This window comes from Falco cherrug (assembly GCF_023634085.1).
Source record: "Falco cherrug isolate bFalChe1 chromosome W unlocalized genomic scaffold, bFalChe1.pri SUPER_W_unloc_1, whole genome shotgun sequence".
NCBI classification, from domain to species: Eukaryota; Metazoa; Chordata; class Aves; order Falconiformes; family Falconidae; genus Falco; species Falco cherrug.
Window position 1 is genome coordinate 10,434,155 of NW_026599288.1, and position 14,253 is coordinate 10,448,407.

Sequence of the window (14,253 nt, forward strand, 5' to 3'; positions counted from 1 at the left end):
AATTGAAAAATAGAAGGATAAGAAATATTTTTAATGAAACTTAAGCACAGTAAAAGCTGCTATGAGATCTTCTGTACATCCTGTACCAAGGCTAGAAGAAGGGGCTAGAACCATTGTTAAAACTTAGGTAATAACTTTAGGGTTTGAAAGGTTTCTTTGTATTTGACCAGTCTTCTGTATGTAGAAGTGTATTGAAATGTCAGAATATGAGATTAATGGAAACCGGGGAGAGTCGACTGGAACAGCTTGTAGTTACCTGCCAAGAAATTGTGAACTTTAGTAAAAGGTAATTCCGGCAGGGGGAGATCGCAACCACCGACTCATATACCACCTACCCAAATCGTACCCCAGACCCATTTCTAGACCTTTCTAAGCTCTACTGCGCAGAATCGGATATAGGAGGAGAATATGTTAATGATTTACAGGAAATATCATGGTTATGCATGAATACTTAATGAATATGTATGAATAAGTTCTATATATGGTGTCTGATTTTGAGACCTGGCGTGTGTTGATCGTGAGAGGACTCGCTCACGCACCCGGCCGTCAATAAAGAAGTGTCTGCTTATCTACATCACATTAGTGTTGATAAGTTCTTCATTCCGAGATTTCGGTAACACCCTTGATAAAGCAAGTTCACCTAGATCAGGTTGCACACAGTCATGTCCAGGCAGGCTTTGAATGTTTCCAGAGAAGAACTTGGTCTCACAGAGTTTGAGGTTTGCTTTAAAAAATATTTTCTTTGACTGGGAAGTTTCCTTGCAAATCTTCATCCTCCCTTTTCTCCTCTCTTTTGTAGTCCCACTTGGCCTCGTGAATGTCTAGCTACCATTTAACATGTTTTCCCCCCTGTTTCTGTCAGTGTCCTCAGCTGGTTATGAATCCTGAATGAAGAGCAGCTGAGCTCGCGTGCTCTGCATTTCAGAGAGATTTTTCAGGACTGGACAGTGTTTCATAGTCATACTCTCCTGTGTTGTGGCCTGGACAACTCCCCCAGCTCAGCAGTGTGATGGTAGAACAATACTTGGATTGGAAGCTTCCAAAGGAGTCCTGTGTGCTGCAAAAAGTGCAGTTAGTGGTTCAGCTGGAAGTGCTTTTTAGTAATGAATCCGTGTCCCAGGCCAGGGCTGATGTCAACCCTATGATTCTTGTTGGAAGTGAGCAAAGATGCAAAGTCCTTTATGCAAGAGCTGAGGCGATAATCCAGATCTCCTGGCCTCAATCCACTTGTGGCAATTGCATTCTTCCTGGGGATTATTTTTAACCTGTCCCTGTTGGATGCATCACTGTCACTTCCTGTGCTGTGGCAGTACTGTTACCGAAATCTCGGAATGAAAAATTTATCAACACCAATGCGATGTAGATAAGCAGACACTTCTTTATTGACGGTGGGGTGCGTGAGTGAGTCCTCTCACGATCAACGTACACCAAGCTTCAAAATCATACAACTCATATAGAAGTTATTCATACATATTCATTAAGTATTCATGCATAAACATAGCATTTCCCGAAAATCATTAACATACTCTCGCTTCATATGTTAATTAGCTTATCAGTCCTTCGCGCTTGCGCAAATTCTTCCAAGAATTGTGGGCAGGGGTCTCCGGGACGTGGGCAGTGGTCTTTGGGAGGAAGGCCATATGTCTTCCTCATGGTGTACTTCTCACTCTTTGCCTGAAATGTGATGGTCTTGCAAGTTTGCAGTGTTCTTATCAGTCTGAGCTAATTTATGTCCTTGTCGACCATCTCTTTCTTCTTATTATTTCTTTTAGTCGCTCCCTCTAGATAACTTAGAAACAGGCCCCTTGTTAGAGAAAGTTAGAGAAAGAGAAACAGACTCCTCCTTTCATTAGTTATTTCATTAATTATTTCTTTCAAACTACGGTTACATGACCTAATTACTATACCTACATTCTTTGAGTAAATATATTTACACTTAACTTATTGTCCCTATTCCATAAAATTTCTTTGTATCAATTATTAAAGTTCATGATTTCTTGGCAGGTAACTACAAGTTGTTTCATTTGGTTGCTCTCAGTTCTTGGCCTTGGTACAGGGCTGTACAGAGGATTTCATAGCAGCTTTTGTTGTGCAACTACAAGTTTCATTAAAATATATTTCTTATTCCTCTATATTTCTATTAAAATGATTTTATAAAATCAAATAAAGTTAATTAATTCTAACCATTAGCAAATCTGTAACAGTACTTCAGCCATGTCTGAAGCAATTCTTATCACTGCTCAGGCTGAGAGTCTTTTGAGAGCCTCCTCTGAAAGGTAGTGTGGTAGAGCAGGGAATTGGTGGAGGGTTTTAAATATATGTTTATTTACATATATACATGCTACACTTATTGGGGCTTGTTCTGCTTGTAAGTTCTCCAAAAATAGTTCTGGTGACTAGCAGGCACAGCTGGTAGATCTTTCAGGGGGACCTCTCCTGGGATACCAGTGCAGGTTGACCTGCTAGCTGTGTAGGTGCAGGTGACATTAAGCAGAAACATTCTGGATGCCTTCACAGTTGTTTTAAGGACTGGTGTACCAATAAGCTAGTGTGGGGGTGCCTCCCCATCATGATGTAAAGGCTGTGCTTCTGGAGGACTGGCCACATGGCTGATCAGTTGCCCACAGCTCGCTCTGTGCTGTTGCTGCAGCTCTGGTCAGAGCTGTCTTGCACTGCTGGTGGTACTGCAGGATGGTAGCCTGTGTGGGAGGGCAAAACGGAGAGTGGGGACTGCCCCTAAGCAGCTTTTGCTGATCATGCCTATGGCTGGGGGAATGTTGGACCTGGTTTTGGGGAGTGATATTGTCCTGGTTTTCAGGACCTGCTGGGCATGAGGACCTAGCCCCCACACAGTGCAATCTCTAGTAGTCTGTAATTACAGCACTAGGAGCCTGGGGAGGAGTCTTAAACAATGTCTTTGTGATGGTTTTGGCAGACCTCCCAGAGATTTCTATTAAGCAGGTGTCATTTTCCTCTTTCACTGTAGCCTGGGAAATGCTACAGATTTGGCTCGGTCTGTTTGGATTGTTCAGAGCAGTGTCTCCTCAGCAGTGGAGTTTGGCCCTTCTTGCCTTGGCTCTGTGTTCCTGTGGGGTGGTTTAGTGGGTGGCCTGTGGAGGCTACAGCCAGAGCCTGTTCTTGCAGCTAAACCATATGCCAGTGCACCCACTCGAGTACTGGTAAAGCCTGTGTGGTGGAGCAATGTATAGCTGCAGTGGGTGGAGAAGAACAAAGCTGAGGGTGCAGAAATTACTTCCCACTGAAATCTAGGGAAGGGGGACAGTGGTAGCAACCATAGCAGCCCTCTCTGGGGAACCAACTGTGTATCCACCTGGAGTCATGCAGGAAACAAGGGTCATAACTGGAACCCTAAGAGGGAGGGTTGTAGTTAGAGGAGTGACCTCAGCACTGGTAAAATACATGGTGGGATCTTTGAGGTTCTGGGGTGCTTGAGGTCCCTCAGTTCTGTCCATATGCCACAAACTTGCTTGGCTTGGATGAGCAATTACTGCCTGCCCAAGGTTTGTAAGGTCATCTTGTGTGGGCATGGTATTTCCTAGCTGAGCTGAACATGTATCTGTGTGCTTGTTTTTCCAGGTGACCCAACATAGCTGAAACAAGCAACCCCAAGACCACGCTGCGTGTGCTGACAGCTGAGAGCTGCATTTCCCATCTGCTTCAGCCTTACACCAAGGTTAGCACCTATTCAATCATTAGTGCTTTCTTGTCCTTCACCAGGGCTGTGTGAAGAAGCTGGGGAACCTCATCCTCTCCTTCCCTTGGCCCATAGGGACAGCTCTGTGGAGTAGGTGTTGCCCAAGCAAGATGTTCCTGCAGGCTCAGACTTGCTGGATGTTCCTGCTTCCCACCTTGCTGGCAATGTGGTGAACGCAGCCTGGGTATGTATGACTGGTGCTGTTAAGACCGTTGAACCCTGCATGCAGTCATCAGGAGCTGCTTGCTGCACTTGTCCTTCTGCGCACTGGCAGTATTGAACAGCATTTCCCAGCTGCTGGTCTCTGCTGCTCGCTGTCCTTCACCTGAACAGAGCTGAGAATTCACCCAGAGCTTGTGGCAGATGCGATCCTGATTTTTATCACAGAATCACAGAATGGTCAGGGTTGGAAGGGACCTCTGGAGATCATCTAGTCCAACCCCCCTGCTAAAGCAGGTTCACCTAGAGCAGGTTGCACAGAATCATGTCCAGGCAGGTTTTGAATGTCTCCAGAGAAGGAGATTTCACAGACTCTCTGGGCAGCCTGTTCCACTGCTCTGTCACCCTCAAAGTAAAGAAGTTCTTTCTCGTATTCAGATGGAATTTCCTGTGTTGCAGTTTGTGCCCATTGCCCCTTGTCCTGTTGCTGAGCACCACTGAAAAGAACCTGGCCCTGTCCTCTTGACATTTGCCCTTAAGATATTTGTAGACATTGATAAGATCCCCTCTCAGTCTGCCCCAGGCTAAACAGGCCCAGCTCCCACAGCCTTACCACATACGGGAGATGCTCCAGTCCCCTCATCATCTTCGTAGCCCTCTGCTGGATCCTCTCCAGTAGTTCCCTGTCTCTCTTGAACTGGGGAGCCCAGAACTGGACACAGATATACTCCAGATGCAGCCTCACCAGGGCAGAGTATCACCTCCCTTGACCTGCTGGCCACACTCCTAATGCACCCCAGGATCCCGTTGGCCTTCTTGGCCACAAGGGCGGACTGGTGGCTCATGGTCAACTTGCTGTCCACCAGAACTCCCAGGTGCTTCTCTGCAGAGCTGCCTTCCAGCAGGTCAGCCCCAGCCTGTACTGGTGTGTGGGGTTGTGATGAGCGAGGGGAAGCACGCAGCCGACTCAATATGAGTGATAAAGCAAGCTTCGATTTATTACGGCGCGATTATGTCTTATATACAGTTCCAGTTAATTATGCCTACTAGTCATCTGCTGATTGGCTAAGCTCTAAAGGGTTACATTTTCATACGTCCTCCTACTTGCGGTTTCTGCGGATAGCTAGCTACATTTTTTTTTTTTTTCCTCTCTTGTCTACGCGAATTCCTCAAAGTTATTTACAACATTAGGCACAAGGTCAGTGTTTTTCTCAGCTTCCTTATCAGCATGCCTCAGTATAGCTGCAAGGCCTGCTTCAGCTAACTTACGCTAACTTTGTTTCACAAAGATCTTTAAGGGAGTCATGGCCATGATCACACAGCCATTCTGCAACATTTCCCCCTTTTTCTCTTTGCGCAAGCAAAACTTGTGCAGTTACACGCTCGAGTAATTTCTGAATACAAGAGAGAGCACAGCTTAAACATACGAGTGCAATGATAACAATTATTACTATAAGCAACACACTTTACAACAGCCCTTTTAAACTACCAGGAGACCGCCCTAATAATAGAGCACCATAGCTTTGTCCATTAATTATCAGAGGTCCTCGGACACGAGTTGCGATTTTTTGTGGTCGGTTGTCAATTAATGTTGTATCTACTGCTGTTGTCAGGTCCAGGCCGAGGCTCCTTCGGGTGGCGGGTTGTAACACGGTGTCTGCCGATAAGAGTTGGTCATGTCTTCTGGAGGGGGTGTCGTGAAGGTGACAGGAGTCGCGATTGGGGTTGACGCGCTGCGGCTCCTCGCGCTCAGTTTCTCGTTTCCCATCTGCCGACAGACGTTGGTGCTGTGGGTCCCTCGCTGACAATTTTGGCACCACAGTTGACGTTGTCGACATCGGTCACGGGTATGTCCTGGCTTCCCGCATCGATAGCAGGGGAAGTCTCGGCGCGTGGTGGTCGCTGGCTTTGGGGGCGCGGTAGCCCCAGGGGGGCACAGAGGCGCAAGCGCTGCAAAAGCCTGACTTTGGGCTTGCACTAAATCTCTCCCTACTGCTTGGATTGCTTCCACTAGCAAGGCTTGCTGACCTACTGGCACCCAACTCATTCGCTCTAGCATTGTTTCTACAGAAGAATCTAAGGGCAGGGTTACTAAAATGCCTTTGGTGTAACTGTTACTATTCTCCAGAATACACTGGCACAATAACGGCCCTTTCATAAAGTTAGGTATATCTGGTGGGCTCACTGTGGAGGCCTGACTCATTCACTGTACTACGTAACTGACTTAATATTTTCCAATCGAAGCCTCCCAGGTTCCCTGTCTTTGGTTAGCGGCATTCATCTGATACGTTACAGGGAAAGCTTGTGGGGGGTTGACTTGCTCAGCAATATCAAATATTCCCTGAGCAGCTGCTTCTTGTGCTATTTTTTGCCAATTAATGTGCGTAGAACGCACCAGTTTGTTTACTGTATTTTTTTGTTCCTTTTTTTTTTTTTTTTTTTTTTTTTTTTTTTAGAATTTTGTAATGACTGCCCACTGCTATTTTCTTCCTCAGCAGCACTTTCGTCAGATGTGTCCCCGCCCTCTGGCCCCCCCGAGGCTACTGCACCGGGGGGGGGGGAGGGGGGGGGGGGGGGGGCGAGGCTACTTCACCGGAGGGGGTGGCGGAGGACACGAAGGGTCTGGAGGTGGTGCAGTGGGCTCTATAGGTGGTACAGAGAGCACTGTTTGTGATAAAGGGGGTATTGGAATGTAATTCTCACATGGCATAATTTTTCCTGCATTAGGATCTGCGCTTGCAAGTCGGCTTGTTACTGCTGCAGCAAGGCGCTTTTCTGCTTGATATCTTTTTATACAATTAGTTACTTCATGCCATGATTTCATCAATTTTTTTGCTGCCTTATCATCATCTATTACTAAATCCCATAAACAATCCCCATAATTACGCCATTCTTCTACTTCAAACATATGCTCAGGATCTGCAAAATATCCTTTTGCTTTACCCATAGTAATTAATCCGGCCAGATCTTTTAAAGGGCCTACTCCCCGCTTTTCTAAAAAGCATTGTAAAAGTGCTAGCGCTACCTCTTTTTCCATTGTGCACTCGTTAAAGTCCTCTTTGTTGCAGCCTTTTCCCTTGGGTAGCAGCTCACGGACGGCGAACCCCTTCTTGAATTATCCTGGGCTCAAGCATGGATCGGGTACGATGCCAGCATCAGCCGATCTTCTGCTCTCTGGTCGCTGCTACCAGTGCTTCTCCGTCCTCGCTGTCCGGTGAAGAACAAGGTTAGGGGTCCCTTGTTCGGGCGCCACTTGCGACGAGCGAGGGAAAGCAAGCAGCCGACTCAATGTGAGTGATAAAGCAAGCTTCGATTTATTACGGCGCGATTATGTCTTATATACAGTTCCAGTTAATTATGCCTACTAGTCATCTGCTGATTGGCTAAGCTCTAAAGGGTTACATTTTCATACGTCCTCCTACTTGCGGTTTCTGCGGATAGCTAGCTACATATTTTTTTTTTTTCCTCTCTTGTCTACGCAAATTCCTCAAAGTTATTTACAACATTAGGCACAAGGTCAGTGTTTTTCTCAGCTTCCTTATCAGCATGCCTCAGCATAGCTGCAAGGCCTGCTTCAGCTAACTTACGCTAACTTTGTTTCACAAAGATCTTTAAGGGAGTCATGGCCATGATCACACAGCCATTCTGCAACAGTTCATTACTAAGCTACAAACACACTGAACTTCTTGCATTTTTCTCTCTCTCTTCCTTCTTATCTCTGTGAGTTTCATGTTCTCAGCCAGCCGCCGACGTGGCATCACGCATCCACTCCAGCCTCGCTTCATATCCCGTTTTTCTTCCGGGTGTTCAGCCAACCTTATCTTACTTACTTTCTTCTTCAGCCTTCAAGGTCCTTCACAGGCATCGTGGCCTCCAGCACTTGCTATAAAGCTGTCTACAGATACTATTTGTCTACGTACTGCTTTAGTAGAAAAAGGTCACTGTGCATCTAAGCTTCGGTTGTGTCAGCAGGAAGTAAAATATTTAGGATTCATATTAAAGGAAGGGCAAGGATTAGTAGACCCAGAATGGGTCTAGGCTATTGTAGAAATACTTTGACCAGTAACAAAGAAAATGATTGTGAGGATTTTTAGGCGCAGTAGAATACTGCAGACACTGGATACTGGGGCTAGGGGAGTTAAGCCAGCCACTGACAAAAGTTACCAAGGCAGAGCAAGTAGAACCTATATGCTGAGGTCCAGAGAGAGAAAAGGCTTTCCAAGCTATAAAAGGAGTTTTAGCTTCTGCTCTGGCATTGGGATTGCCAGATTACTCCAAGTCCTTTGAATTATTTGTGCATGAGAACAAAGGAGTAGCTAGCAGTTCTTACTCAGAAGCTAGGTTCACATTGCTGCCCTGTGGCTTATTACTCAGCTCAACTGGATCCTGTAGTGGCAGGGAATAATTCCTGTGTTAAAGCGATAGCAACAACAGCACCTATCATAGAAAGAAGCAGACCATTAGTTCTGGGTCACCCAACAATCATGAATGTCCCACATGAAGTAGAACTGATTCTTAAGTAACATGCTACACATGCATTGTCCCCACAAAGAGTGCATCGCTATGAATTAAGGATTTTAAATGTGGATAACATAACTTTAAAAAGATGTAATGTTTTGAATCCAGCAACTTTATTGCCTGCTCCCTCTGATGGTGAGCTGCATCATGATTGTGCTAAGGAAGTGTTTCATTTCAGCTGCCTACGGGAAGATCTGCAAGACCAACCTCTAGAGAATTCTGATCTAACCCTTTTCACTTCATACTATGTGAATGGAAAACAACACACAGACTATGCAGTGGTGAGAAACTTAAGAGTTACTTGAAGCAGAACTTCTATGACCTTCAGTGAGTGCCCAAGGGGCTGAATTAACTGCATTAGCAAGAGCAGCCTGGTGGGGACATAATCAGCAGGTAACTGTTTATACTGATTCTAAATATGCTTTTGGAGTGTGTCATGCAACAAGTATGATATGGGAAGAACAAGGGTTCCTTACCTTGGCAGGCCAGCAAAATTGAAAGAAATAATGAATTGGCAGATAAAGCAGCTAAAGCTGCTGCCTGCCAACCTATACGAGTATACCACCATAACAACTCCCTCTGCTGATAACTGGCCAGATATCGATAATCCAGACCAAATATATGCAGGGGTTACTCAGGAAGAATGGATTCAATGGGAAAGTTGGGAGGCTATGAAAGATGAAACTGGAATTTGGACTATTGGGGGGAAAACCCATTTTACCAAGAAAAATATTTAATGACTTTGGCTAAGTGGTTTCATGATAAAACACATGGAGGGATAATAGCAGTTGTTAACCAGACTGAGAAAATGCGGGCAGCTCCCAGAATACTTATGGCAAGGATTGTGAGTTCATGCCCCACATGTTGGAAGTTTTCTGATGCAAAACCCAAACAGGAGGTTGGAGAATGATCATGGGCATACTTCCCATTCCAAAGACTGCAAATTGATTATGCTGATATGCCTTCTGTGAGTGGACTTAAACACCTGCTGGTAATCATGGATCAACTCTCAGGATGGGTAGAAGCTTTTCCCACCAGGAAAGCTGATGCTGCAGGAGTGGTCAAAACACTCTTGCAGGAAATCATTCCCAGATATGGAATACCTGAAACCATAGAATCTGATAGGGGTTCTCATTTTTCAGTGGGAATGCTAAACAATAACTATAAAAGTTTAGGAATACAATGACAGCTACATGTTCCATATCATCTGCAGTCCTCAGGACAGGTGAAAAGAATTACTAGAACTCTTAAAAATAAAATTGCTTTAATTTGTTGTCAGGCAGGTTTGAAATTACCTGAAGTTTTAGGAATAGTGCTATGGGATATTAGAAATATCCTTCACCAACCTCTACAGTTGTCACCAGCAGAAATAGTGTTTGACAGGTGTGTGAGCCAGCACAGGCAGGACATAGGAACAACCACAAAACCACAGATGAAATGCAAAGACTAAATTTATTTTTAACTCACCAACCAGGGGATCCCTAAAGCAGCACCCAGGCAGAGGCACACAAGTGGGGACACAGGCACTGTGGAGCTCAGTTCTTCCTAAAGGATTGCCAAAGCTGCTGATTCATGCAGGCATAGTTTACCACTGTGCTTTGATCTTCCCTACAGCAGGGCAGGAATCCCAAGTGTGTTTGATAGGGTGCCTCTAAGTCTATCACAGGCCTATGTTATCTAAACACAGATACTCTACTTGTCAAACACACAACAATTAGTATGATATATGTGCTTTTCTACACCTAGCTGCAGGTAACTTGAGTATGTTTACAATCCTCCTCACCAATCTTCCGTTATTTTCCCACAGCAGGCACTTAGCTGTACCTGGAACCTTTGTCCCCACTAGGACCAACCTCTTAGATGGATATGAGTTATCAAATTCGTATTGGGAATTCAAAAACATCTACAAGAAAATAGGGCACAAGCCAGATGTTTTCAACCAATACCAGCTGGAATGAAAGTGCATGATATCTGGTCTGGAGATGCAGTCATGATAAATGTCCACTCTTGCAAAACAAAGTTGGACCCTAAATGGGAGGGTCTGTATACTGTGTTATTAACTTCTTTCTTTGCTGTAAAGGTTGTAGAAAAGGTTAACTGGATTCACCACTCTCATGTTAAACAACTGCCTAAAGAACATCAATTAGATGGACCACCATTGACCCCGCAGGACCCCAACCTTGGAGATTGAAACTGGGACTGTTCAAGCATACAAAGGCTGAAGGAATCCCAGAACCATGTTGGTTTTGTTTTCTTTCTAGAACCACCTGGACCAGAGAGTCACCCGCTGCTTGGCCAAGTGGACCATCAGAGACCATAAATCAAGGACAGTGTCCTATTTGGTATATTCACCATCCTTATAGAGTGGCAACCACTCCAGGCTCAGTTCCAAGAGGGGAAGGTTTGAGATGGCATCAGCACGGTTGGTTTGGTTATCCTGCAATAATTGTGGCCAATGTCATCCTGGGTGTTGTATTGATAACTGTTATAAAGGTCATTGGGGAAACCATCATTGAGGTTGGGGCTGGGGAAATATAAACAAAAAAAGCGCAACTGGATAGATAAACTGATGCTGTGCATGCAGGTGGCACCAAACACCCAATAAAGAAGTTAGCCATGAGACTCAGTGTTTTATTATTGGGTTATCTTCTATACCTTCTTAAGACAGTAGAGTGGTTTACCCTAGTTTGGTATTAACATTTCTTTGTATAGGTGTTTTGGTTCTTTTTCTTTTATACATTTGATTGAAAACATCAGGCAAACCATCGCCAAAATGGGCTCAATCATATGTCAACAACCCCATTCTGTGAACGTTATTCTCAAAACTGTGTTAGTACAGTACTTTACTGCTTTTTCTAATACCCCCTACTCTTAGTTATAAGGAACACAATTCCTTTGTGTTGGCTCATCATGTAGTCAGCCTAACTACCCACAAAGGAGCCCAAAGTGCATACAACCCCCCCCCCAAAAGCGACTGGTTACAAAACTTGCTCTCTGGGTGGGGATTATCATCATGGTTTAGTAGTTTATTTAGTTCACTGCTAAAAAGTCTTTTACCTGTGGTTATTATGCTTCTGATAGCCTGCTGTGCTTTTACTTGTATTTGGGATTGTTTACAGAATATGCTTATGAAATCTATACAAGGGTATCGAAGAGTCCTCATACAAGGCCAACTACAGATGGGCAGGGATGCCCCAAAAAAATGGAGGTCTGTTACAGAAGGAGTTTGATTAACTGTATTCTCTCTGAATAGTCTCATTTAGCATTAGTAGCTTAGTAACTAAATAGTTGAAGCCTTAGGCTGCAAGAGCTAACTGAGAGTAAACTTTTTGATAAAACTAATGCTGCTAACACAGAACTAGCTGAATCCAGCAGACGTGAGCAGAATGAAGAAGATAAAGTGTGGAGTGGCTGGAAGAAAATGGGCATATTATGAGCAATCCAGACCAAGTAACTTTGTTGTAATAGCAGGCTGAGCAGGCCAAAGCTGTAACAAGCTGCAGCTGTTGTGAAGGACATATGCAAGGCCAAGGAAGACATAGAAACTGTGTACTGGCAGAGAGATAAGAAATTTGGACTATTAAGGAACTGTACGTGGGAAAGAGATGAAGGAGTTGGACTGAAAAATAAGAAAATAGAATGTCGAAACAGAATGTAGGTGAGGAGCATGGATACCACGCCGTGACCAATCATAGAGTGCAGGAGAGTGAATAGACAAGCAGCTTTAGCCTATTAGCAATCTAGAAGCAATGTGTGCGCTTTGTGCTAGTGTATACATTGCTGTGTATCCCTTAATAAAGTGGCACTAACTTGATCACATTGGTCGTATAAGTTGTGTCTGAGCCTTCCGCGTCAACAATAAGGAGCAAGGAAACATTTCCAAGAGAATGAGGTAACTTCAGAAGGCCAGCCCAGCAACAAAGAAAACCAATAAGAAATCAAGAGATCACCGACCAGAATTAAGTGATTGGACTTGGGGATCAAGTGCTGGGTGGTACAGGTATAATTGAGGGGTGTGATCTGGGGTATGGATCCCTCTCCAGAGGCACCCAGCTTGAGCTGTAACCTGAGAACTAATAAAAGAGGAATTGGAAACCTACATTAATCAGTAGGATCCTAGGGTCAGACCCTGTTATGGTGGCTGGTGCACGTAAATCTGTAACAGGAACAGAGAGGATTTCCACAAATTTTTCCTGGGTTACTTTGCTGCCTTCAGCAGAAAGGTCTCATGTTTTAGTCCACGCTTATTTGAATGCCAAGGATTACAGTAGGGCTGCTATCAATGTTACATACTTGAGATGCTCTTCTGGGGCCTGGTCAACCCACTGCTCTGGAGAAGCAGATCAAAACTATTGTCAGAGGGGTATATCAGAATCCTGCCCATAACCTGTGCCTTGAGACAGCTTGGAGGTTTCTCTTCTTCCTGCCCAAACCCAAGCCTGGTATAGCCAGCTTTCTCTTGGAAAGGGTCTGCTTTCCTAGAACAGAGGTGCTAGAGAGATGGAGTCTTGCTTCATCGCAGGAAGCCATGTGTCTGTACCTAGCAGTCCAGAGGCCAAGTATGGAGGCCTGTCAGGGGAGAGGGGAGTGGAGCAGGGAGCTGTCTGTATCCTGAGCACAGCCCAGGCATAGCTAGTGCTGCTCCCAGCGGTGACCCCTGGGCACTTGGGCCAGTCTCCCCTGTTCAGTGCTCCAGCTGTGCTGACACACTGTAGGGGCATGAGCTTCACTAGGAATTGCCAAACCTTCTGGTCCCAGTCCTGACCAAGGATCCCTCCCTTCAGGGGTGCAGACCTGACTGCAAGGAAAACCCCAACCCATGTCCAAACAGAGATGTGGTTGGCTGTGCCACAGACTGATGCCATCTACCTTAGCTGCCAGCCCCAGAGTTAGAGCCTGTGACACAGCTGGGATGGTCTCCTCCCCATTATGCCACCTCTCCTCATGCTCACCTCCCTCATCTGGCTTCTAAGCTTCTTTTGCAACACTCTGCAATCCACAGCAGCGCTGGGGACCTGCTCTTCCTCTGCTAAGGACTGAATCCCCCTTCGAGTCTTGCAGGTGACCCAGCTGCTGCCTCCTACCTGGTACAGGCCCTGTGGAAACTGAACTGAAAGCTGGAGGCAGCTGCTCACTGGCAGAAGTTCTCCCAGAGCCCTGCTGGGGAGGATGGGCAGCAGGAAGGGCAGGGAAGGTGTGTAGAGGGATGGGTGGGATCTCAGCTGGACACATGAGAGAGCTCCAGCAGCATAGCCCATGTTTCAAACTGTGTGGACAGTTTAGCTCAGCAACTGCTAGACTGCACCCACAGCTCAAATGTGTCTGAGGAGCTTCCCTCCATGTCTGCTCTGAGAGACCACAAGCTGTGGCTATGCAGGACTCCCCCGGGGCTCAAAAGAGCTGACACAGAGCCAAAGCCTGGTTCTGTGATGGCAAATGGGAAGGCAGAAGCTGGGGGCTCTGCGCAGCACATGGAGAGTGAACTTCCTAGTCAGACCATAGCAAGGGAATGCTGCAGTCCTTAATGCTGCAACATTTCCTTCTCCTTCAGGCCCTTCTCTTCGTACCTGGTTTTGTGTCTGAAGCAGGCGACCTTCCCACACAGTGAATCTCTTGCCAGAAGCATACAGAATTACCTTGGGACTACAAGCCTGGACCCCTTGAGCTAACCCAGTCAGTCTCCTCATCCCCACCTGCTGAAGTCTCCCTGCACCAGGCTGGCATGAGGCCTTTAAGGACTCCTCCAAGACTCAAAATTACTCTTGGATAAAGCTGGATTCCCAAAGGACTGAAACAGAATAGTTCTCCTTTTCTAATAGAGCCAAGGCTTTTATTTAGTTTAAGTTTTACTGTGTCCTTTT